The sequence below is a fragment of the Amblyraja radiata genome, chromosome 3 (genome assembly GCF_010909765.2).
Source record: "Amblyraja radiata isolate CabotCenter1 chromosome 3, sAmbRad1.1.pri, whole genome shotgun sequence".
Taxonomy (NCBI): Eukaryota; Metazoa; Chordata; class Chondrichthyes; order Rajiformes; family Rajidae; genus Amblyraja; species Amblyraja radiata.
In genome coordinates, this window is record NC_045958.1 from 106757151 (window position 1) to 106784596 (window position 27446).

At 45.8% G+C, this 27446-nt stretch overlaps 1 long non-coding RNA gene across 1 annotated transcript; it reads right to left on the reverse strand.

Annotated features, from left to right (window-relative positions):
- Positions 1-16452: 16452 nt before the first annotated feature.
- LOC116970714 lies at positions 16453-26291 on the reverse strand. The gene is made up of 3 exons (XR_004411282.1): positions 26167-26291; positions 19592-19652; positions 16453-16511 (listed from the first exon to the last, which is right to left on the reverse strand). It is a non-coding gene; the product is annotated as an uncharacterized LOC116970714 (long non-coding RNA).
- Between the last annotated feature and the right edge of the window lie 1155 nt (positions 26292-27446).

Here is a 27446-nt window from a genome sequence, read left to right on the forward strand (position 1 = left end):
TCCTCTGTCCTCTAATACATATGGGAGATTGTTTGCGTCTTCCATAGTGAAGACAAAACCAAGGCACCTGTTCAACTCTTCAGCCATTTCCTTGTTCTCCATAATAATTTTACCTGTTTCTGCCTTCAATGGACCCACATTTGTCTTTACTAATCTTTTTCTCGTAACATACCTAAAGCTTTCACTATCCCTCTTTATATTCTTGGCCAGCTTACCCTCGTACTTCATCTTTTTGTTACCGTCTGTTCTTTGAAAGTTACCCAATGATCTGGCCTCCTGCTAGTCTTTGCTATGTTATAGACTTTTAATTTTCTTTCAATTTTATTCCATCCCTAACTTTCCTTGTCAGCCACGGTTGCCTCTTTAGAATCTTTGTTCCTCTTTGGTAATGACCTCATAGTGACTTTCATATCCATTTTTAGGCATTGGGATGGCATTTATTGTGTATTTTCCTCTAGTTGAGCAGTGTAGAAGTAGAGGGTTGTTGAGACAGGCTGTTGAGCACTGAGATCAGAAAAAAATCCCTGTCCTCATAGATGGCGATTCTTTAGATTTCTTCACACAGGGGTGTGGGAGCTCCGCCACTGAGAGCATTCACATCAGAGGTTACTAGATTTCTGGATATTAAGGGGAACATGGATTATGGGCTGGTTGTGAGCTTTTATCTCCAGGACTTGATACTTACACATGTGTCCACAGCTGGCAGTTTCTCAAAGCATGTTTTGGCTTCCTGTGAACAAAGGAAAGTGAAGGTTACCAGGAGTGGACTGACCAACTGATCCTTCAGACAGAAAAGACGATGACAAACTAATGAAACTCGGAGAGTGAAGTGCAGACTGCTCCAAGCACATTTTACATCAGCGTGTATTACTGGATGACAGATTGGCTGGAAATCTGAAATAAAATAGAAAACAATAAATAACCTCAGCAAATCAGGTAGCGTGTATGGAGAAAGAAACAGATCTAACATTTCAGGTTCAGGATCCCACTACAGAACCGGCAAAGGGAAGCACAAAAGGTAAATTGAAGTTGTAGAGAAACTTCCTGAAAAGGTCAGGGAAAAGGAGGCATGGGTCAGGTGTAGGTGTCTGGGACAAAGTGTATCCCTGGAGGAGTACAGAGATTGCAGGGCACATTTATAATAATTGATTCACACAGCACAGAAACAGGCACATAGGCACAACTTGCCCATGCTGACCAACATACCCCATCTACACTAGTCCCTCCTACTCACACTTGGCCCATATCCCTCTTTATTATCCATGTACCCATCCATATACCCAACATACCGTTTACCCACCTGTGTGAAAACGTTGCCTTTCAGGTTCCTATTAAATCTTTCCCCTCTCACCTTAAACCTATGGCTTTCGATTCGTTATTCCCCTACTCTGGGTAAAATACTGTGCATTCACCTTATCTATTCTCCTCATGATCTTATACTCACTGTAAGATCATTCCTCATCCTCCTGCTCTCCAGGGAATAGTCCTAGACTACACAATCTCTCCCTATAGCTCAGGCCCTCAAGTCCTGCCAATATCCTTGTCAAGGATGTCCGTATAGGAAATTTAGAGGGCAAAAGGAATGCCTGGGATACCTCTGGCCGTTAAGATGCAGGAGACTCCAATGAGGTTTTGTAACATTTTATGCACGGAGAAGGGGGAAGACATGACGCGGGGGGGATATACGACGTGGAGTGGAGACATGACCCGGGGGAGGGGTGATACAATGCTGGGAGGGGGGGGGACAACAACACGTGGTGTGGTCGGGGGGGGGGGGGCAAGAAACGGTGCCGGCGGTACCTGTACATTGGTAGCATTAGGTCCCTTTCTCAGAACACAAACACCTTGCAACAAAGAACCTTTCATTGAGCATGCCTTACCGCTGGTTTTTTTGTTGTACAACTTTCCACATCACTGCAACACAAACAAAGAATAGTTTTGTACCGCTGCACATCAACATTCAACACTGGTAAATAAATACAAATTCCTGCATCCCTTCCTCCCGCTCACCAACAAACCATCCCCACATTCCGCACCCTCTCTGCTTACTCCCCACTGAGCCATGAGCCCCCTCTCCGTATTCCCACCACTCCACACATTCTCCCTCTCTGGCACACAATCACATTGGAGACAAGCAACTATTTGTGACAGAAAACGGAACTGTCTTCCTGTTGCCTTGTGCACCTCTCTGTCCATCTACACGAGAGTTAACATCCCAATGGTATGAACATTGAATTCACAAACATCAAATAATACCCCCATGCCCTCTCTCTCTTTTCTGCTCCCCCTCCCACAGCCCAGTACAGCCAATTTATTTCACTCTCTCTCATCTGCCCCATTACCACCACCATCTCCCATCCCCAATTCCCTCATTTACCTTTTATACCCCCCCCCCCCTCCCCACCCCCCACAAACACACCACCTCATCTGACTAGAACGGCACACAATGCTCCATATGTGCCCTGACTAAAGTGTTATAAAGCTGCAACATGATATCCTGACTCTAAAACCCACATCTGACTGATGAAGGTAAGCAAGCTGTATGTCTTCTTTATCTCCCGATCCATGCTGTGCTGCCACTTACAGTGAACTATGGACTTGCACCCCAAGATTCCTCTGTAGATAATGCCACGGAGGGTTTGATTTATAAGGACTCAAAGACCAGAGGACAAAGCTTGAAAGTGAGAGGGGCAAAGTGTAAAGGAGAGTGGTGGGTGCCTGGAACGCACTGCTGAGGGTGGTGGTGGCGAATGATACGATAGTGGCTTTTGAGGCTTTTAAATGGGTGCATGGATATGCATGGAATGGAGGAATGTGGATCACGTGCAGGCAGTTGGTTTATCATGAACAGCACTGATATTGTGGGCCAAAGGGCCTGTTCCTGTGCTGCATTGTACTGATAGTCCTGGAGCAATGGAGGGTTGTAAAATCACAGAGCGCATAGATAATGTCGATGATCACAGTCATTTCCCCAAGGGTCGGGGAGTCTAAAACTAGATATTAGATGAGAGGAGAAAGATTTTAAAGTGGCCTGGGGGTGGTGGGTATATGGAATGAGCTACCAGAAGTAGTGGGAGATGTGAGTACAATAACAATATTTAAAAAATACATGGACAGGTAGATAGGTGGATTGGAAAGGTTTGGAGGTGTATGGGCCAAAAGCAAGTAAATGGGTCTGGCTCGATGTAAACACTTTGATTAGCATGGAAGAGGTGCTGAAGGTTCTGTTTCCATGCTGCATAGCTCTCCGTCTATATGATCTATATTCTGCCTCTCCATCTCCCTCTCCCTGTCTGTATCTCTCCACACCTGCCGCCTCTCCTCTCTTTTCACACATCTATCTCATCTTCCTCTGTCTGCCTCTGTTTCCCACATCTGTCTTTTTGTCAAGCATCTGTGTGCCTCTCCTTCTCTCTCTCCCTCACTGCATCCTTTATCTCCCACTCTCTCTCTCTCTCTCTGCCTCTCATTACACTGTTGCTCTCTCCTTCCCCTCTCTCCATCGTTTCCTTCCCATCTCTTGCTCTCAGTCCTCAATCTCCCCTCTCCCTATTATTCCCCCCCCCTCTACAACTCTTACTCTCTCTATCACTTCTCCCTCAGACTCTCTCTCGTTCCGTCCACCTCCTCTCCCTCCTTCCGCCTCTCGCTCTCACTTTCTCTCCACCTCCCTGCCTCCGTCTCTCTTCCTCCTTCCATATTTTTGTCTCTTTGCCACCCTCCCTCACTTTGTCTCTCTCTCCCCGTGGGTGGTGGTGGTGGGGCTGCACGTCAGTGAGATACACACATCAGGTCCTCACCTGTAGTAGTCCAGACCTTTCTTGAAGTAATCATGCACTGTTAATTTCTGAGCAGCTCGCTGGCCGTGTGCTTTCCACTGATGGGACCTGTGGAAAGAGATTAGGAACAGCAATGTTTCAATATGCAGTTTTCTAGATTTGCAGAGCCGAATGATGAATTGAAGGAGAAACAGAAATTCACTTTAATAGACATTGCTGGTCAGACCACACTTGGACTATTGTGCGCAGTTCTAGTCACCCAACTATAGGAATAATCCCAACTAAATATATAGGAATAATTTCAACTATAGGAACGCTGTCATTAAGTTGGAAAGGGTACAGAAGAGGTTCATGAGGATGTAACTGGGAGAGTTTGAATGATATGGGGAGACTGGATAGGGTGGGACTGGAGTAAAGAAGGCAATAAAGTTACTGTTTTCTCAGCGTCGGGGTGTCTAAAACATGAGGGCATAGGTTTAAGGTGAGAGGGGAAAGATTTAAAGGGGACCTAAGGGGCAACCTTTTCCACACAGAGGGTGCTACATTTATGGAACAAGCTGACAGAGGTCATGCAGAGATGGATTTAAATGACGTTTGGACAGGAATAAGGATAGAAAATGTTTAGAAGAAGTTAAAAACAAGTTGGTGGAGGAACTCTGAGGACCAGACAGTATCTGAATGGGGAAAGTGGACAGGTGACTTTTCGGATCAGGACCCTTCTCTAGTCTGAAGAAAGATCAGGAACCGAAACATCATTTGTCCATTTGCGTTCACAGAAGCTATCTGGCATGCTGAGTTTATCCAGCAGTGATTTTTACTCAAGAACTGGTCTCTTTTGACTCTGTCTGAATATGAATCAAATATGGGCAAATGGGTCTGGCTTGGTTTGGCACTTTGGTCACCATGGGCTAAGTGGATCGAAAGGCCTGTCACTGTACTGTATAACTCTACCAGTCTCTATAAATGTCTGAATAGATGGACATTTGACCTATTCAGTCTATACTAGCCCTCAGCGCAACCCCTACAATGTCATTATTCTATTGCTGCAGCGATGCATACAGAACTCAATAGCACCATCAAGGTGACTTTAGAAATTGGGAGGAAACTGGATCAGCCGGGTGAAATCCATCAGCCACAGGGAGAATGTGCAAACTCCAGACAGACAGAGGTTCACCTGCACCTCCTCCAATCTCATCTATTGCATCCGCTGCTCTAGATATCAGCTGATCTATAACGGTGAGACCAAGAGTAGGCTTGGCGATCGTTTCGCCGAACACCTCAGCTCGGTCCGCAATAACCAACCTAACCTCCCGGTGGCTCAGCACTTCAACTCTCCCTCCCATTCCGTATCCGACCTCTCTGTCCTGGGCCTCGTCCATGGCCAGAGTGAGCAACACTGGAAATTGGAGGAACAGCACCTCATATTCCGCTTGGGGAGTCTGCATCCTGGTGGCATGAACATTGAATTCTCACAATTCTGTCAACCCTTGCTGTTTTCTCCCCGTCCTACCTCTCCCTCAGCCCTCGGGCTCCTCCTCCTCCTTTTTCCTTTCTTCTCCCCACCTCCCCCCACCCTTTTTCCGTCTGAAGAAGGGTTTCGGCCCGAAACGTTGCCTATTTCCTTCGCTCCATAGATGCTGCTGCACCCGTTGAGTTTCTCCAGCTTTTTTGTGTACCTTCGATTTTTCAGCATCTGCAGTTCCTTCTTTAAAACAGACAGTACCCGAGGTCAGGATTGAACCTGGGTCACTGGAGCTCCAAGACAGTGACTCTACCCGCTGCGCCACTGTGCCGCCAGCAATCTGGAACTGATGTGCAGAAACAAGGGATTGATTGAACCCACTCAATCATGGGGCTAGGACAGGTTTATTGGGCTGAATGGCATATGTGGTTTCAGGAACTACATCAGCAGGACATCCAATACGAATGAATTAGCATCACATGGTGAAGCAGAGGAAGCACTCAGGGCAATGGACATTGCTCAGAAAAGCAGGAAAAGCTTCACGAGTGAAATGGGGTGCGGATGGGAGGGGAGAAGTGACACAAGTGGAACAATGGAGGCTGGCGAGTAGGGAATAGGGAAACTGAGTCAAGGAAAAGCAGGAGGCCCGTCACAGAGGATGAAACATTCCTGATATCGGGTGTGCATGGGCATGTGGTGTATACAACACAGTGTGTACACAAGGACAGGGTGTCTGGCACTGGCATCCCTGCCTGGCATTGGGTGCAACAGGCTGAGGCAGGGGAGTTAGTGCGTGGGGAGGATGGGTGATGGGGGACAGTGTCCGTGGGAGGGGAGGGGTTTGGATAGTGGCTGATGGGGGAGTGTCCGTGAAATGGGGTGGGGAGAATGGATAATGGGGGAGAGTGTCCATGGGAGGGGAGATATGCGTCCTTGGTGCCCTTAAATAACAGTACAACATTAGCCACCCGGAACTTCACCTGTGCCTAAAGATGATGATAATATCTGTGCAAGGGGCTCCACAATTTCTGCTCTAGCTTTTTACAAGGTGCAAGTATATATTTGATCAGCCCCTGGGGATTAATCCAACTTCGGCACAATACCATTACCAAAGAGTCTTCCTGTTAGACAGATCTGGCCAATCTTTGTTCAACTCCGTCACTAAATACTGAAAATAAACAAATGAACAGTTTGTGTCAGGCAAGAGTGAAAAACCCCCCTGAAAATACAAGAAATAGAAAATCACAAAACCTACACTGAGATTTCAGCTGATTGCAAGTTGGTCAGCGATATGAAAACAGATACAGGTATCTGGTAACAGGGTGTGATCTAACCCAGGGATTTTGGGGTTTATAAATAAACAGATACTCTGGAATTACAGGCTGGAATACGTGAGGATTTCCACATAAACGAACAGAAACACAAAAGTTCTTTGCACACTTGAATATTGAGTTATATATTTATAGTTGAACAAAAAATATTCACCAGGATGTTGCCTGAAAAGGAGATTGATAAAGGATAATAAGATCATGAGGGGCATAGACAGCACAGATAGTTGGTGTCCTTTCTCCAGGGTAGGGGTGTCCAGGTACATGGGTAGGGAAGGAGTAGAGAGGTAAGATCCCAATGTGGTCAAATGGGGTCGTGTGGATGAGGATCATGGTCAGCATAGACAAGGTTACCTGAAGGAAACGTTTCTGTGCTGCACTACTCTATCTCTATGATCACAGAAATGAGCTCTTTGCCATACAGGGTTCATGCAATTTACACAACTACACTAATCCCATTTGCCCACATTAAGAATATCCCTCTCTACCAAGCCTATTTAAGCTTTTGGCTCCAAGCTTTTGAAACATAGGTTTCAGATTAACATTCAGATTAATTTATTATACACCATTTTGTTTAGTTTAGTTAAGAGATACAGCGTGGAAACAGGTCCTTTGGCCCACTGAGTCCGTGCCGACCAGCAATCTCCGCAGATTAACACTATCCTTCCTCCACACACTAGAGATAAATTTTTTAAACACATTTACCAAGCCTACAACCCAATAGTATGAACATTTAATCCTCCAATGTTAAGGACATTCTTGCTATTGAGGGAGTGCAGCGTAGGTTCACCAGGTTAATTCCCGGGATAGCGGGACTGTCATATGTTGATAGAATGGGGCGGCTGGGCTTGTACACTCCGGAATTTAGAAGGTTGAGAGGGTTTCTTATTCAAACATATAAGATTATTAAGGGTTTGAACACGCTAGAGGAAGGAAATATGTTCCTGATATTGGGGGAGTCCGGAACCAAGGGCCACTGTTTAAGATTAAGGAATAAGCCATTTAGAACGGAGATGAGGAAAAACGTTTTCACACAGAAAGTTGTGAGTCTGTGGAATTCTCTGCCGATGGAGGCTGGTTCTCTGGATGCTTTTAAGAGAGAGCTAGACAATAGACAATAGGTGCAGGAGTAGGCTATTCGGTCCTTCGGGCCAGCACTGCCATTGAATGTAATCGTGGTTGATCATCCCCAATCAGTACCCCGTTCCTGCCTTTTCTCCATATCCCCAGACTCCGATATCTTTAAGAGCCCTATCTAGCTCTCATTTGAAAGTATCCAGAGAACCAGCCTCCACCGCCCTCTGAGGCAGAGAAATCCACAGACTCACAACTCTCTGTGTGAAAAAGTGTTTCCTCATCTCCATTCTAAATGGCGTACCACTTATTCTTAAACTGTGGTCCTTGGTTCTGGACTCCCCCAACATTGGAAACATTTTTCCTGCCTCTAGTGTGTCCAAACACTTAATAATCTTATATGTTTCAATAAGATATCCTCTCATCCTTCTAAATGCCAGAGTATAAAGCCCAGCCGCTCCATTCCCTCAGCATATGACAGTCTCACCATCCCGGGAATTAACCTTGTAAACCTATGCTGCACTCTCTCAATAGCAAGAATGTCCTTCCTCAAATTAGGGGACCAAAACTGCACACAATGCTCCAGGTGTGGTCTCACTAGGGCCCTATACAACTGTAGAATGACCTCTTTCCTCCCATACTCAACACCTCTTATGGATACCAACATTCCATTCGCTCTCTTCACTGCCTGCTGTACCTGCATGCTTACTTTCATTGACTGATGAACAAGGATCCCCAGATTCCGATGTACTTCCCCTTTTCCCAACTATACCATTTAAATAATAATCTGCCTTCCTATTTTTGTTACCAAAGTGGATAACCTCACATTTATCCACATTAAACTGCATCTGCCATGCATCTCCCCCTCACGCAACCTGTCTGAATCACCCTGCATCATCCTCCTCACAGTTCACACTGTCACCCAGCTTTGTATCATCTGCAAATTAACTATTGTTACTTTGAATCCCATCATCTAAAACATTGATATATATTGTAAATATCTGCGGTCCCAGCACTGAGCCTAGCAGTACCCCGCTGGTCATTGCCTGTCAGACAGAGCGAGATAGAGCTCTTAAAGATAGCGGAGTAAAGGGATATGGGGAGGATGCAGGAATTTGGTACTGATTGTGGATGATCAGCCATGATCACAGTGAATGGCAGTGCTGGCTCGAGGGGCCAAGTGGCCTACTCCTGCACATGTTGTCTATTGTTTATTGTAATCTCTAACAACTGCCCCCTCCCCTCCCATTCCTGTGCCTTACCTGGCTCACATCTATTTCTCCCTTGCCCCTCCTCTTATATCTCTTCCTATGGCTTCATAATTTGGAACTCTTCTATCATGGAGTCATAGTCATAGATCCTTACATCTCACACCTGTTTTAATCTCTGGCCTTTGTTCCCACCGTCTGCCTATTAAAACCTCCTCCTTGCTTGGTCCATCTATTTCCTGCCACATTTTGTAATGCCCCTCCTCTCTTCCAGCTTTCTTTCCCCCACCCCTAACAATCAGTCTGAAGAAGTATTTAAGAAGGAACTGGAGATGCTGGAACATCGAAGGTACACAAAAAAAAGCTGGAGAAACTCAGCGGGTGCAGCAGCATCTATGGAGCGAAGGAAAAAGGCAACGTTTCGGGCCGAAACGTTGAAGAAGAGCCTTTTTCCTTCGCTCCATAAATGCTGCTGCACCCGCTGAGTTTCTCCAGCTGTTTTGTGTACCAGTCTGAAGACGTATCCTGACCTGAAACGTCTCCTATCCACATTCTTCAGAGATGTTGCCTGACCAGCTAAGTTACTCCAGCACTTTGTATCTTTTATTTTTAACACAGACCAGACTTAAACTTCCCACCATGCTGCCACGGAAAACAGCCAACAAAATCACTGACTTATCACACCCTGGTCATCCTTCTCCCTGTTCCCTTCCAGCACAAGGTACAGAAGTTTGAAAGCGCACCACCAGACTCTAGAACAGCTTCTTCCCCTCTGTTATCAATCTTCTGAATGGCCCTTCCATAAGCTAGGGTATTAAACCGATTCACCTCTACTGCATTGCAGACATTGGACTTTGTCTCTGGAACTGATGCACTACAAAGCTGAGATCTATATTCTGCACTCTGTATCTTCCCCTTTGCTCTATGTATTACACTCAAGTTTGAATTTATTGTATTTATGTACAGTATTATCTGATCTGATTGGAAAGCATGCTAAACAAAGCTTTTCATTGTACCTCGGCACATGTGACAATAATAAACTTAAGCCGAGCCTAAACCTAATATTGTGTAGGAAAGAACTGCATATGCTTGTTTCAATCAAAGGTAGACACAACATGCTGGAGTGACTCAATGGGACAGGCAGCATCTCTGGAGAGAAGGAATGGGTGACGTTTCAGGTCGAGACGTCTTCAAAATGGGTACCGCAAGGCTTGGTGCTGGGACCGCAGCTATTTGCAATATATATTAATGATTTGGATGAAGGGATTAAAAGTAACATTAGCAAAGCTGGGTGGCAGTGTGCACTGCGAGGAGGATGTTATGTGGATCCAGGGTGACTTGGACAGGTTGGCTGGGTGGGCAGATGCATGGTAGATGCAGTTTAATGTGGATAAATGTCAGGTTATCCACTTTGGTGGCAAAAACAGGAAGGCAGATTATCTAAATGGTGTCAAGTTGGGGAAAAGGGGAAGTACAATGGGATCTGGGGGTCCTTGTTCTTCAGCCACTGAAAGTAAGCATGCAGGTACAACAGGCAGTGAAGAAAGCGAATGTTGGCTTTCATAACAAGACGAGTTGAATATAGGAGCAAAGAGGTCCTCGTGCAGTGTACAGGGCCCCAGTGAGACCACACCTAGGGCATTGTGTGCAGCTTTGGTCTCCAAACTTGAGGAAAAACATTCTTGCTATTGAGGGAGTGCAGCGTAGGTTCACGAGGGTAATTCGCGGGATGGCGGGACTGTTATATGTTGATAGATTGGAGCGGCTGGGATTGTATACTCTGGAGTTTAGAAGGATGAGAGGGGATCTATTGAAACATGTAAGATTATTAAGGGTTTGGACACGCTAGAGGCAGAAAACATGTTCCCAGTGTTGGGGGAGTCCAGAACCAGGGGCCATAGTTTAAGAATATATGGTAAACCATTTAGAACGGAGATGAGGAAAAATAATTTCACACAGAGAATTGTGAGTGTGTGGAATTCTCTGCCTCAGATGGCGTTGAAGGCTGGTTCTCTGGATGATTTCAAGAGAGAGTTAAATAGAGCTCTTAGGGATAGTGAAGTTAAGGTATATGGGGAGAAGGCAGGAACGGGGTACTGATCGTGGATGATCAGCCATGATCACATTGAATGGCGGTACTGGCTCGAAGGGCCGAATGGCCTACTCCTGCACCCATAGTCTATTGTCTATTGACCCGAAACGTCACACATTCCTTCTCTCCAGGGATGCTGCCTGTCCCGCTAAACCTAATATTCACAAGTGAAATAGTACAAGATTGGAATGCTTGAGTTATTAGGTGACATTGGATTGGCTGCGGACACAAGAAACTGCAGGTGCTGGAATCATTAGGAAAAACTGTGCTGGAGTAAGATGCTGGGGTCATGCAGCATCTGTAGAGGGAATGGACAGAAGACCTTTGTATTTGGGAACTTTCTTCAGATTGATTAGGCTGAATAGACTGGGACTGTTTTCCCTGGAGGCCGAGAGGTGATCTTACTGAGGTTTATGAAATCATGGAAAGCATAGATAAGTTGCATGATCACAGCCTATACTCCAGGATAGGGGAGTCTAGAACTAGAGGGCACAGCTTTAATGTGAGAGGGGAAAGATTTATTCACACACAGGTTGCTGGGTACAAAGAAGAAGCTGCCCAAGAAATAGGTAGAGGTGGGTAGAATAGTAAGATTAAACGAGAATTTACCAGTTCGAAGTTTGATCGTTATTTTATGAGGAGTCACGTTGAGGGATTACGTGAAGAACCCGCCAGGACGCATGCATTTCATTCTTCAAAGCAGCGGTGTGAAATCACAGATAACAGTAATGACTGAACATAGTAGGATTAGAGAAGAGGATACCAGTTGAACTTTATGATCAAAGGTGGGAGCGGAGGGCACGTAATCCCTCAACGTTACTCCTCATAAAATAACGATCAAACTTCGAACTTGGTAGTGCCCGATTGGCTTACCATGGTTGAGTAAGCCAATCGGGCACTACCAAAATACCAGACGCCGAGTCTTGTTGTATTTTGCATAATACCCGACTGATGAGGCAGAAAGGAGGGAATGCATAGAAAAACAATTTCCCCCAATGCAGCGAAAAAGCATCTATCGCTGATGCCCCAGGGTCTGGTTCCCTGGAAACATAGTTTGGTAACTGGTGATTGAGTCTAGATGCAAATAGATCGATATCTGGTGTTCCATACCGTGCTACAATATCAGCAAATACTTTTATATCCAACATCCATTCGATGGTTTCATTGAATTTGCGTGACCTGGTGTCTGCCACTGAATTTAGGTTACCTGGTAGGTAAGTAGCTGATATCCAAATATTTCTCTAGATACACCATTGCCAAATTGTATTAACCAGATTGTCACATGATGTCGATTTGATTCCACCCTTATGGTTAATATATGCCACCACGGTGGTATTGTCAATCTGTAGTTTAACATGCTGGTGATATATTCCAGAACAGTATGACTTTAGGCCATAGAACGCACCCAACATTTCCAGGTAGTTTATGCCAAGTGTCTGTAGTAATGATGCCTCCTGTGCATTCCATTTACCTCCACAGCGGGAGATGGAATTGGTAGCACCCCAACCAAGTGCACTGGCATCAGTTTGTAGCACCATTGAGGGGTTGCTGATAATGATAAGGCTGGAACAATGCCGAATGTTATCCCTCCACCATTTTAATTCCATAATTGCTTTGATTGGTAGCTTCATTGGTCTGTCGAAATGACCAGCATTAATTTTGAGTGCTTGTATTTTTGCCCTTTGTAAATTTTGATAATACAAAGGTCCAAATTGTGTGGCTGGAAAAGCAGCCTCTATTTTGCCAATCACCCTTGCTACCAATCTGATAGATGGTTCACTGATGTCAACGAGGTTGTTGCAGGCCTCAGTTAAGACTGTAGCCTTGTCCTTTGGTAAAGTCACCGACATGTGAACTGAGTCAATAGTGAACCCCAAATAATCCATTATGGTGGAAGGCGTTAGTTTAGATTTAACTGGATGGATGATAAACCCCAGTTTCTCAAACAACTGTTTGGTGGCTGATACAGCTAGTTTGGCTAATTCCAAAGTTTTGCCCACAATTAATATGTCATCTAGATAGGCCATGATCATATGTTTTTGTTTCCGAAGAAACGCTAGGGCTGGTTTCAAAATTTTTGTAAACAGCCTGGGGGCTGATGTTAAACCATTTGGTAGAGCTCTATATTATCCACACTTCCTATAATTTGTAAGGGACCAGACCCACCTACCTCCATGGTTACCAGTGGAAAGTTTACTTCTTCCAGTGTAGTCTTCGAGGAGGTTGAGGCGCCAGTGTCTGGGTTTGGGTTTGGGTTTGGGGTTTGCGCATTTTCCACGAAGGCCGGTCTGGGCCATGGCCTAAAAAAGACCGCTGTCCTGTATGCCCGGCCTTTGAGCTTTCACCAGCTTCTCCTGTTCTGCTGGTGGGTGCGTAAGGGTGCTGTCTTTGGCTGTGGGAGGTCCTTGCTGTTGTCGCCTTTATGAGCCCCAGGGTTTTTGCCTCCTCATCGAGCTCCTTAACCTGCTTGGACAGGTTTCCCCCAAATAATAATATTGGTGGCTTTGTGTCTCCAGGTTTGCACAGGCCTGCAAATTTTGGATTTAAGGCAGGTCGGATGGCACTCTTTCTGATACTATTTTTTCACACAGAGAGTGGTGAATCTCTGGAACTCTCTGCCACAGAGGGTAGTCGAGGCCAGTTCATTCGCTATATATAAGAGGGAGTTAGATGTGGCCCTTGTGGCTAAGGGGATCAGAGGGTATGGAGGGAAGGCAGGTACGGGATACTGAGTTGGATGATCAGCCATGATCATATTGAATGGCGGTGCAGGCTCGAAGGGCCGAATGGTCTACTCCTGCACCTAATTTCTATGTTTCTATGTTTCTATTGATTTCATACTGCGTATTGCAGAATAGTGCCAGTGCATCCTGTTGTTCTTGCGACATTTCCTTCCCATCCACTGTGCGAGCGAATGCTGTGATCCCTGCTGTTAGTAGTTTTAGTATTTTCTGGAGCTTGACATCCAGGCTTCTAACTCCTGCTCCGACGTGTTTCCAGATACAATTATTCACGACTGGAACATTCAGGGATACACAATTTCCTAGTGCCAGATATTTGGCAGTGGTGTCCATCACAGCCTGTTCCTGTAGTTGCTTGAATGACAGGAAATCAATGCTGGCAGCTAGTTTCTGTTCTAGATTTCGTCCAGTCTGATCCGGCTGTATGTAGTTGGACACCATGTCCAGTAGATTTTCTCCTTCCTGCACCCCCTGCACATTTGTAGTTTGTTCGGCAAACCCCTCTTCGGGGTCAGCCCAGAATTGACCCTCAGTACTCCCCTCTGACGAGGGAGATGCACTGTGCAGCCCTACGTAAGGTGCTGCTGTGGGTGTTATTTATGACCCACGGTGACTAGACTCCATCTCCCGGAGTCTGTCATGTTGGAGCATTTGCTCCAAAAGCCGCTCCATCCGGCTCCAGCGCGCACGGTCGCTGGCCGCTCGCGGCTCCTCAAAGTCGGACTCATCAGAGTCAACGGCTCTGTTTGTTTTTCGTTTTTCCTTCCCGCCCGGCCGCGGTGTTGATCTGGCCGGTGCGGGGGCTAAGTCGGGCACAGCTGATCCAATTATGGGTGATTCCTGTGCCGCCGGCCGCTGCTGGCTGCCCGCAACTCCGCGGTGCTCCCCCACCAGCTTTGTCGCAGCTCTAGTTGAGTTTTTCGATTTATCCATTGTTTCCCCACCTGTGAAACAGTATGGGAACAATAATGACCGCAGAGTAACCACTTACCTGTCGGTCCCGACTTTTAAACTTGCCGCTGCGGGGGAACGTCGTTCCACCCCGCCTGTCGTTTCGCAATGCGTGTAGCGATATGGCACGCATGCGTCCTGGCGTGTTCTTCACGTAGTCACACGCGTGACTCCGAAGTAAAATTGTAACGTTCAAAATACATGTGTACAGGTTTATGCATAGGAAGGGATGGTTTTAGAGGGATATGGGCCAAACAGGCAAAACGTACTAGGTTTGGTAGACGTTTTGATCGGCATGGATAAGCTGACAGGTTTCTTTCCATGCTGCATGGTTCTAATAACAGATATCTGTGAGAGAGTAACAAGCTTTGATCTAAGGCAGGGGTTCAGATAGTTTATATATGGAAATAACAGCTACCAGAGTTACAGATTGGGAGTCATTCAGGGATTGGGGAAGTCATTTATATGTAAAATAACAGATACTGGGAGTGGGTTTCAATGGGGTTGTGTGTTTATGCACACAATCTCAGATAGCTGAGGCTGAAGTAAAATGCCCAGAGAACAGACCTTTGCACACCTCCTGCTGCTGTGTGATTTGAAAAGCCCACCCACCCTCTTGATATATTGACCAAAGACCTGTGTAGCAGCGTGTCGCCCTAGACCCAAAACCCACGATTGTCTTGAACCGTATGTACTTACTGACCTTTATTTTATTGAATACAAACTTATCGCCATTCCAATTGACGCTCATGGGGGGCCTAGAAGATAAAAGGATGGGGTGAGTTGCTGCCTCCAAGCTGAAGAGTTCCTGCACTTTGCTGACAACTTCTTCACAGGGCCAACACTTCCTGTTCTGTCTCAGTGCCAGAGATCAGGGGCCCCGTTGTAACTCCAGCTTTGTAGAATCAGCAGAGTGACACCAACTATACCCCGGGTTTGCGGTATGGTAGTGGGGAGGTGTGGGAATTGTGGGAATTGTGGGAAGAACTGAACTGTTCTCCCATTTTATGAACACTTTGTACCGTGGAAATTGAACTTTATTTCAGTGAAGTGTCCCATAGGTTGAACATGTCTGGTCACACTGACCTTGCACGTCTTGATCTTTAATGATAAGGTTGATGAGGTAAAGAGGAGAATACTGGATAACAATAGTTAACCGTGTTAACAAATATACGTGACCCACTCCACATTTCGTGCTATTAAATATGATATCAAAACACTGCATGCTTTGAGTCCGCAGAACAGTCTGTGGCTTGACAAGTTATTGTGAACAAATAAATTAATTGTCACACGTCTTGTGTATATTATTCTGACTGAGGGCTTCCGTTGTCTCTGTAAGCCTTTAGTGACATTGCAACAGAGTCGTGCTCCCTTAATAAAAGTGAGGTATAGCTGCCATGGAAGCAGTTGGGTGAATGGTGAAAGGATGCTTCCTGGGATGGGGCACTCTATGAGAGATTGAGTAGGTTGGGCCGAGGCTCACTGGAGATTTTAGAAAGAGGGGTGAACTTCTTGAATAGACTAAATTGTGAGGGACTGACAGGGTTGTGCCGAGAGGATGTTTCCCTTGATGAGGGAATCCAGAAGTGGGGACATGGTTTCAGATTCAGGGGCGGCCATTTGAGGTGAAGCTGAAGACCTTTGCTCAGGATGCTGCCGTCCAGCTGCAGAACCAGATGTTGTTCTGGCGCTGATGCCCTGGCTCAGTGGAGACCACAGGCCAGCGCCATAGCCCGACCCTACCACTGGAACCTCGTCAGCTCTTCCTAACAACTCCCATCTCTCACCAAAATCCATCTGAGTAAAGAGACACTTACCACCAGCCACGGATGGTCCAGTGTTCATAGTTACATGTAGGGCCAATCCAGCGATTCAGCTGAAAAGAGAAGAATGAAAACCCATCACTGAAACATATTGGATGAACACAAGGTCAAGAAAATAGGATAGATTATTTGGGGTCATTGATAGGCAGAGGGTGGGTAGGCAATGGGAGGGTTTGGCAAAACGACAGAGGGGTGAGTGAACAAAGGGAGGAGGGGAAGAGACAGTTGGGTCAAAGTGAATGTGGGATTGGTTGCTTCTCTCTAGACATGATCTCTGCTTCACATGATATGAATGAGAGGGTGCAAAGGAAAGTGGGACCCAAAGCATGTGGCACACATGGATACCAATGTGGAGAAGGCAACAATGGAGGTCTGTCAATGGTGCCAGAGGTGGACAGGTGACAATCTCTGGGCTGCTGGCAGGGCCGGGCTTCTGGGAGAACAGAATGTGAAGAGAAGGTGGCGATAGAGTGGTTACATCCATGGTACATACGATTCTGGGGGAAGTAGAATCAGTTCTGAGGCAAATGAGACCTGTATGAGATGGATGGGTTACAATTTAATGGGATTGGGACAATGCGCAAGTCAGGACGATTCAATCAAGATCAGCAGGGTATAGGCATAGCAGGCAGTAACAGCAAAAATAAATAAGGTGAACAGAGGGTGTGAGTGTTGGATGATGACAGAGAAGGAATTGTTGGATAGGAGCAAATTGAGAGACACAATCTGGTGTCCACAATATACACAGAATGTGGTGAGTAAGATTGGAGAGCTGCAGCTACAAAGAGCCATGTTAGATTATGATGGGGTGATGATAACATGACTCATTCTCAGCAGAACTGACCTCTTGATATTCAATGAGACATGGTGGACAGAAAAGAGAAGGATGGAAAACAGGAGATGGGGGCAGAGGAAAATGGTATTTTAGACTATCGATTAAACATTCCGCTCTCCTAACGGGACAGCATCAAAGCTGCACCATCGCCTCTCACCAATGGACGGATGCTAATTACTATAGACTGAAGAGAGGGGATGTCCTTGAGGTCATGCATAAACTTGATTGGGCTGAAATACAGGATACTATCTCATCACTGGGTCTATTTCATCTTCACATCTACAAGGATTGCAGAAATGAGGAGTGGTAATGTTGTAATTTCAATTGCCCAATATTGGTTGGAGTAATACAAGAGTGAAAGGCAAAGATGTGGAGAACCTCCTGAGATGTCATTCTAGAGAACGTCCATGATTAACGAGGGCAACTGCTAGAACTGGTTCAGGGGAATGGGTAGAGAGCGTGTCAGCTGGAGAACACTTGGAGACAAGTTATTATTGGATGGGCAAGTAAAAAGGATGTACGTAGGAGGGAGTCTGGCACCTAGGGATCCTAGGGGTCAGCCTGGACATAGAACCACATACAGATGACACTAGATTTGTAGCAGAGACCCGAGTTCGACCCTGACTATTGGTGCTATCTGTATGGAATTTGCACATTTTCGCTGTGACCGCGTGGGTTTCCTCTGGGTGCTCCGACATCCCAAAGACGTGTGGGTTTATCGGTTAATGGTCTCCAGCATGTAGGATATAAACTAGTGTACTGGGGATTGCTGATCAGCGCGGCCTCAATGGGCCAAAGGGCCTGTTCCACTCTATATTTCTGAAACTAAAATAACATGTACACGTTGCTGAAGGAATCACAAATCAGAGGAGGGTCTGATGTCAGAAGGCAGCTGCTTTGCAGATCGCTGACTGAGGGCGTACGATCAGGTGGTGACAGAACGAGTTTAAAGGATGCTTAAACAGTATTCTAGAATAGTTTCAACATTGACACACTCCAACAAGAAGTGGAATGACTTATCTGGCATACCTGCATAAAGAGTGTGTTTGGTCTTAAAGAGTCATCAGGGAAACAAGCCCATTGATCCAACTCGTCCATGCCGACCAAGGTGCCCCACCTAATTTGGTCCTATTTCCCTGGTTATGGCCCAAATCCCACTAAACATTGCCTACCCATGTACCTGTCCAAGTGTCTTTTAAATGCTGTTATTGTACCCGCCTATAACAGAAATAATTGCTCCTCAGGTTCTTAGTAATATTTTCCCGTCTCACCATCGGCCGATCCTCTCAGGTTCTTAATTCCACTGTCCTGGGTAACTAAACTGTGCATTCACCATATCTATTCCCTAAGACTGATGAAAGCATATACACTAAAAGCCCTCTTTACAACCCAAACTACTTGTGATGCCACTTTCAGGGAACTAAGCACCTGCACTACTTAGATATTAGTTTAGTTTAGAGATACAGCACCGATTAGCAATCCCCACACATTAACACTAATCTACACACACTAGGGACAAATTACAATTACTGTATACCCCGCCAATTATCCTACAAACTTATATGTCTTTGGGGTGTGGAAGTAAACCGGAGATCCCGGAGAAAAACAATGCAGGTCACGGGGAGAACTTACAAACTCTGTACTGACAAATACCCGCAGTCATGAACGAAGCCGGGTCTCTGGCGCTGTAAGGCAGCAACTCTACAGCGGCACCACCATGCCGCCCGATCCCTCTGCTCTACAACACTCCGCAGGTCCCTGCCATTCACTGTGAAGGTTCTATCTTGGTTTGACTTGACAAAACTTAACACCTCGCACTTATCTACATAAAACTTCATTTGCCATTCCTCGACCCACTTTCCCAGCTGATTTTTGATAACCCTCTTTGCAATCTGCGATACCTCCTACTTTATTGTCATCTACAAATTTACTAATCAACCCTTGTACACTCTCATCCAAATCGGTTGTAACCTTAGACAAGCCTCTTCATTGTCCACTATAGCACCAATCTCCTCTCAACCTTATTGTTCCAAACGTGAGTTTCAAGGTGGATTAGGAACGGGTCAAGAATCAGAAATTAAGGATATGAAGTGGGGAAGGGTGATATGAATGTCATAAAACAGGACCTGGCAAACGTTGACTTGGAGCAAGTACATCATAATCCTACTAGTCATGCCATCCACATTCTAATTATTAATATGGCAATATGATCTCTAAAGCAGATTATGTGATAATGATGCTATTTGCATGCTCTGACAATCACAGCACTCAGACATGCACACAAATAATTCCATTTACCTTACAGACGTTTTCCGGCCACTGAAGTGCCAGAATATTAGCAGGTCCGAAAATAGATTTGCTATAAAACAAAAGTGTTTACATGAACGGATCTGTATGCTGGCCACACGACGAAGTGCTGATAGAGCAAATATTAATTGACGGAATAGCCCCCATTCACCTGCCGGATATAAACCACCACAACACGCACTCACCTGGTAACTCCAGAGATGGCGGTAGAGATATCAAAGGGAGGGAAATAGTTTGAGTGGACCAGGTTGGAGCAGAGTCAAAGTGGCAGCAGGGATCACAAAATGTTTAAGTTCCACCTGAGTACATCAATCCAGTCATCCATGTCGACACAGCTCGGTTCAGTTTAGTTTATTGTCACATGTATCGAGGTACAGTGAAGCTATGTGAAATGTGACCAAAGGCAGCAGATAAAAACACCATCCACATTCCCCTCAACCCCACACTTTCTGAAAATCCCTCTCCCCCATTGCCCTGTCTGACTGACTGTACTCCTACTGACATTAATCCAGCTCCCTCACACAACCCCTCAGTAACCACACTCTCCTATAATATTAATCCGGCAATCTCATAATGTCCTGAATCACACTCTCCCCCAGCACCCTGTATCACTGACTGTATCCCTACTGACATTAATCCATCTCCCTCAAACTGTCCTTCAGTGACCACGCTTTCCTAACAGAGCCAGAGAGAGAGGGGCAAGAGGGAGAGGGGTGGAGGGGAGGAGAAGAGGGAGGGTGGGTGAGGGAGGGAAAGGTGGGGGAGGAGGGGAGGAGAGGGAGGGTGAGAGTGTGAGAGAGAGGGGGTGCTGAGAAGGGTGGGAACAGGGTAGGAGGTGTGTAGGGGAGAGGGGTTTAGGGGAGGGAGGAGGGGAAGAAGGGGGAAGGGCGAAGAGGGTGGGGGAGGCGAGTGGGGGAGGCGAGAGGGGGAGGGGGAGGGGGAGGGGGAGGGGGAGAGGGAGGGGGAGAGGGAGGGGGAGAGGGAGGGGGAGAGGGAGGGGGAGAGGGAGGGGGAGAGGGAGGGGGAGAGGGAGGGGGAGAGGGAGGGGGAGAGGGAGGGGGAGAGGGAGGGAGAGGGAGAGAGAGAGAGAGAGAGAGAGAGAGCCTTTTTACTTCAACCCAAACAACCATTTGCTGGAAGTGCCTTTTTGCTACAAACCAACCATATTTTTATTTTCAAACCACATTAAGGGCACTCATAGTTCAGTTGACATTTGTTCAGTGTTCTTCAGTGTTATTTTATATTCCCTCCCCCTCCCGGCAGCAGGGGCAGCAGAGAGAATGGTGATTTAAAAAAAAACATTAATATCTCTCTGATTTTTCATCAATGGGGAAAATCCTCTGGTCCAGGAAGGCAGACGTGGGCTCTGAGCGCGGTGGCCAAAAATGACGGCCCTAGGTGGCAACGTTCTCTCAGAAATCGCAGCACAGTGGGCCAAAAGCGGTCAAGATCAGACTTTTAGTAATATAGATGAGAGGCATAGCCAGAGTCCTTTTCCCGGAGTGGAAATGTTAATATTGGCCAAAATAGAGCTTTATAAAAATCGCGGATCAATGCTTCTGCAAGACCTGCTGCGCCTCTGTCTGTGAAAAGCTGAATTGGCACCAGGAAGTCTTGGTCCTATATTGAACTATCTGATAAGGTGACGTCCAGATGTCCTCTCGATTGTCAAAATGTATGAGTACTTTGCAGAGAAACCCAAAGGTGTTGCAGAAGCATTATCATGATAGGCTGGCTGCAGAATGACTGTAAATGCTGTTAATAATGTTGCAAGATGTTTGTATTACAGTTTGATGATTGGCTGTGTGAAGGCTTGTTTGAGTTGTTTATACTCCCCAGGAGAATGTTGCATCATTTAATTGATTAACTTCCTTCCAGAAGCTTCTGTAGAAACATTGTAATGGGGTGCTCTGTAATTGGGTTGGGGAACTGTAAATAACACTTTCATGTAATCGATATCTGTGATTGGTTTGTAGGGGTACCACCCCCCCCCCCCCCTTGTAGATCTGTCCCACAGGGTTCGATGACCTATGAAAGGCAGCCCCCACGAGGTTCGTTGTCGAACTTCTGGAGGAGCGCTTGGGACTGCGTAACCTTTTGGAGGTGTCTACTTGCACGAGGCTGAAGGGATTGGACAAACAGAGACAAGGATCGATCCCGTGGTGTGGCCTGGTATCATATAGGGAATTCGTTATTGTGTCATAAAATAAACTAGACTAAGGGGGGTTAGCTCTAGGAGAATAATTACAGAAATGTCCAATATTAGAGGGTGTAGGTTGAAGGTGAGAGGGGATATTCACAGACAGAGAACATGGCACAGTACAATACAGGAACAGGAACAGACCCGTTCACCCTAGTGTCTGGGCTGACAAAAATATAAATCTCAACTAACCTCATCTGCCTGCACTGGTTCTCTATCCCTCCATTCACTGCATGTTCACGGTGTCTGTCTAAATACGTCTTAAATGCTGCTATTGTATTTGCATCAATCAACTCCCCTGATAGTGCGGACCAGGCATTTACCACTAAAATATATTGCCTTATAAATCTCCATTCCACCTCTCAATTTAATGCTATGCTCCCCAATTTTTAAACTTTCCCACGTAGGAGAAAAGGACCATCCACCCTACCTATTTCTCCCATAGTTTTATCAACCTATCAGATCTCTCTTCAGTACCAAAAAAACAATCTAAGTCTGCCCAACCTCTCCATATATAGCTGATCCCCTCTTATCCAGTCAGGAGGTAAAGCTCCTCTGCACCCTCTCCAAAGTCTTCACATCCGGTCACGGGGCAACCAGAATGGCACAAATGCTCCAAATATGGCCAAAGCAAAGATTTATACATCTGCAACATAACTTCCTGTGTTTTTGCCACAAACACCCAGATTAGTCAAGGAATTAGTATTGCCACTTTCAGGGAGTTGCAGATATGAACCCCAAGATCCCTGTATACTGTCCTCTTACATTTGACTTTCCAATGTGCATTTCCTCACAGTTGTCCACATTAAACTCCATCAGTCGTTTCTCTACACATATTTTCAATCTATCTATATCCCCTGCTGAATCATTTGACAAGTCTCCTCACTATCTATAACTCCACCAATTAGGCAGCATCTCTGGAGAAAAGGAATAGATTATGTTTTAGACTGAGAGTCTCTCACTCCGAAGAAGGATCTCGAACCGATACGTCACCTAGTACTTTTCTCCAGAGATGCTGCCTGACTAGCTCAATCTTTGCATGTGTGTGGGCACAATCCCTTGTTATCTGTAAGCAGGATGAGGCACTAGCACCTCAGGTTTATCCCGACCACTCAGCTTTAGGCTCAGGTGCTGGCTGTTTAGGATTTCTTCAGGACAGCCCAGTCTTGACCACATGGTCTCAGTTTTGTCCCAGTAAATCAGCCTTCCTTGAATGTGTGACTGGGGAACATAGCTAGCAGGGAGCCTTGAACTTTGCACCTTGCCCCTTGCCCCTGCCACCTGTCCCTTGCCTTTCTCTTTCTCACACTCTCCCTTCTAGCTAGAATGCCTGGGTTTATAGGGAGCAGGCTGACAAGGTTCTGGTGACCGAACCAATATCAGCTAATTGCCCCCCGCTGTTACCAATGATGCTGGGATTGGCCTCACCTTGCCTGTCAGCTAGTGATGGGGATCAGAGCGGCATCTGAGGGGAGGTCTCTCTCACATTGTACATGTTAACTTTGAATTCAAACTATCAAGTCTCTGTGCATCCCATGCCATGTAACTTAGCCTTTACATCAGCCTACCATGATGTGTTGAAAACTTTACTAAAACCCATGTATACAACATCCATTGCCCTACCTTCACCAATCATCTTTGGCACCTCAAAAAACTCAACCAGATTTTTACGATATCATCTCCCCCTCCCAAAGGCATGATCACTATCCCTAAAAAGACATTAGGGATAGATTAGGATCCTATCCCTAAAATACTTCTCCACCAATTTCTCTGCCACAGGCTCACCATCCTATAATTACCTGGGTTGTCCCTATTTCCTGCCTCAAATGAAGGAAATGCAATGGGGTACCTGCAGAACTTTGGGATCTTGCATTTGGCTAAAGAGGATACAACGATATTTGTCAAGGCCCCAGCAGCCTCCACTCTTGCCTTTTCAATGATCTGGGATAGATCCCATCAAACCCTGGGGCATTATCCACTTTATTGTTCTTCTAGAAAACAATACCTGTGGCACGGTGGCCTCAGGGTGACGCAGCTGGTAAAGCTGCTGCCTCACAGTGCCCAAAGTTTGATCCTGACCTAGGATGCTGTCAGTGTTGAGTTTGCCTATTCTCCCTCTTCCTACATAACAAAGACATGTGGGTTTGTAGGTTAGTTGGCTTCCGTAAATTGCCCCTGATGTGTAGGAAGTAGATGAGAAAGCAGGATAGCATAGAATTAGTGTGTATGTGTGATCAAAGGTCGGATTGGACATGGAGAGCCAACGAGCCCGTTTCCATGCTGTATCTCTGAACTAAAACAAATTAAACCTCCTCCTTCTTGATCAACATGACCTAGAATATCTATGTATCCCTCCCTGATCGCACTATTATTTCCTTGGTGAATACAGGTGCAACGTATTTAGTACCTCGCCTATTTCCAGTGAATCCAAGCATAAATTCTCTAATTTATCCTTGACTGGTCCAATCCCCTTCCTATTTGCCCACTTGTTTGTTAACATTGGATTAAATATCTTGGGATTCTTCTTAATCCCACTTGTCATGGGATCCCACTTGTCATGGGAGTTCCATTTTCCTCCTATTGTCTATATATTTCTCAAAGGGCTCAATTTCAGCTTCCTTGGTTACCCATGCTTCCTTTTTCTTTTTGACTAAACTTGCGGCATCTCTTGCACTTTCCACCAAGGTCCAGGCGTATCCTTTTGAAGTGGGTGACCTGAGAGAAACGTATCCTTGTTCATATATGGAGTTGTGTTTACTGTTTCTCAATATGCTCCTGCATTGAAACTCCAATCAGCTGGCCAGGATCATTTCCCAATACAAGGTCCAGTATGGTCCCTTCCCAGGTTGGAACTGGATATTGTCAAGAAACCTTCCTAGATGCACCTAACAAATTCTGCCCCATCTAAGCTTGTTGCACCACCGAGTTCATATTGGAAACATTAAAGTCACCCACTACAACCCCATATATCTGTTCCAATGGTTTACTTGGACACAATAATGTGACAATTGCATCAGTCACTTCTCCAGGTGTGAAGTTTGTTTCATATAAAGGGTGTCCGTGGATAGATGGTGGCGGTTGTAGGAAAGAAGCGGCGCTGCTGACTGTGCTGGGGTGTTTCCTCACACACCTTCAGAGGCACTCTGTACTCAAGGTTGATTGCGGGAGGCACTCTGGGGATCGACGGCTGAGCAGTGACCATGTGACACGAGGGACGGCATGTTTGTGGGTGGATGTGCCCAAGTCAAGGTGTCGACGGAGTGGGCCACTGAAGGCCCTGCAGCAGCCGGGGGCTCGAGTGGCTCAGCTGCCGCTCTAAGAGGCTGAGCGCTTGGATCGGACACAACCTGTGGTGGAGCAGCAGTGGAGGCCTTTGATAACATCGTCTGCCATATCGGCCGCTGCAACTCCAATGCGGTGCCGCCTCTAGGACAACGGGCCTTTATGGCCAAGTTTGGATTCAACATTTTAAACAACCTTGGACTTGAATCTTACAAATAATGCTAGAAACGTGGCGAGCTTCGTGTACTGCCTCAGTGTAATCCACTATTCCCACATTCTTGACTGTGTATCTTACAATTTGTATGTGTACCTAGTTACATGTGACAATAAAGTACCAACACACCACTGGATCAGTGAACATTGAGGTGAGCTGCACTGTGTTGGAGAGTTAAAGTTAAGAATTAAAGCTGTACAAACCCATTAGGGTACAGAGGAATGGTCAGTGCATTGTACTTTGTAACATTTTATCTTGCATCATTTTGACATTCTCGTAAAATTTCACCTCACGTTCTATTACGTGTTTTATGCCATAATAGTGTTTGGCATTAATCTATAAATTGAGTACCTTGAGAGTGTTAGCTGGTTTTAGCCACCCAGATGGCACTGGGCCTGAACTCGCTGGAATTTTGAAGTGGGTGACCTGATAGAAACGTATCGAATAGTGAAAGGTTTAGATAGAGTGGATGTGAAGAGGATGTCTCCACTAGTGGGAGAGTCTAGGACCAGAGGTCGTAGCCTCAGAATAAAAGGACATTCGTTTGGGAAGGAGATGAGGAGGAATTTCTTTAGTCAGAGGGCGGTGAATCCGTGCAATTCATTGCAACAGAAGGCTGTGGAGGCCACGTCGATGGATATTTTTAAGGCAGAGGGAGATAGACTCTTGATTAGTACAGGTGACAGACTTATGAGGAGAAGGCAGGAGAATTGGGTTGAGAGGGAGAGATAGATCAGCCATGATTGAATGGTGGAGTAGACTTGATGGGCTGAATAGCCTAATTCAGCTATCACTTATGAACAGATGGGATGAAGCCAGACACAATGGAAAGAGAAAGTTCTTCTTACCAGTAATCCTGACTATACTCACCCAGAGCAACCGTCTGCCACCAGCAAGAGGAGCAGGAGGAGTGGCAGACCCATGGCACTGTGCAGGCAGTTGTAGGCTATGGTAATGTGCAGTGGGATGCCCAGGCTTTATACATCCCCAGGCTGCAGGCTCATGAGATCAGATGGTGCTGTCGTCACACTGGCTTCCTTTCTGACATGTTCCAACCACAAGTTCTTGCAACTGCCAGAGGTCCCACCTTCCCTGATCTTATCACAGGCACCAGAGCCTGCAGCAGAATAGGACAATACCGATACACTGTCAAAATGATCAATATGCCCAAGAATATCAATATGCCTCTCCCTGATTGCACTATTCGCTCCTTAGTGAATACAGGTGCAAAGTATTCATTTAGTAACTCACCCATTTCTGTTGAATCCAAGCATAAATTCTCTAATTTACCCTTGACTGGTCCAATCCTCTCCCCAGTTACCCACTTGTTTGTTAACAATGGATAAAATATCTTGGGATACTCCTTAATCCTACTAGCCATGGAAGATTTGCTTTCCCCCTATTGTCTTTATATTTTTCAAAGCCCCAATTTCAGTGTCCTCATCCTTACAAATGCTTCTTTTTTCTTTTTGACTAAACGTGTAATCAAAGGTTTGCGAGCCTTGCCATTCTTGCCTTCCATCCTGTCTCCCCAGCTCATGCCTAATACTGATGTAATTAGCCTCTCCTCAATTTAGCACTTTCCTCCAAGGTCCAGGCTTATCCTTGTCCATAACTTACTACAAACATATGGTGTTGTGTTTCCTGTTTCCCAACATGCCCCTGCATTGAAACTCCAATCAGCTGGCCAGGCTCATTTCCCAATACAAGGTCCAGTATGGTCCCTTCCCTGGTTAGATCCAGTGTCAAGAAACCCTCCTAGATGCACCTAACAAATTCTGCCCCATCTAACCTTGCAGCACCAAGGGAGTCTATAAGTCCATATTGGAAAAATTAAAGTCACCCACTGCAACTCCTCTGTTGCTTTTACATCTTTCCCACATATCTGTTCCAGGGGTTTACTTGGATACAATAACGCGACACAGTTGCATCAGTCACTTGTCCAGCTGTGATTTTTGCTTTCAATAAAGGAGCAACTTGCAATGAAACTGTACAGGAGAGGTGCGTAAGGAGCTGTACGCATTCACAGAAACATCTCCCAAATAAAAACACAAGCATGTGCTTCACTTGTGAGTGTTTGCAGCCCTTTCTATTATTCCAGATTTCCAGCACCTGCATTTTGCTTATTTACACTAGTTCACCTGTGTGGC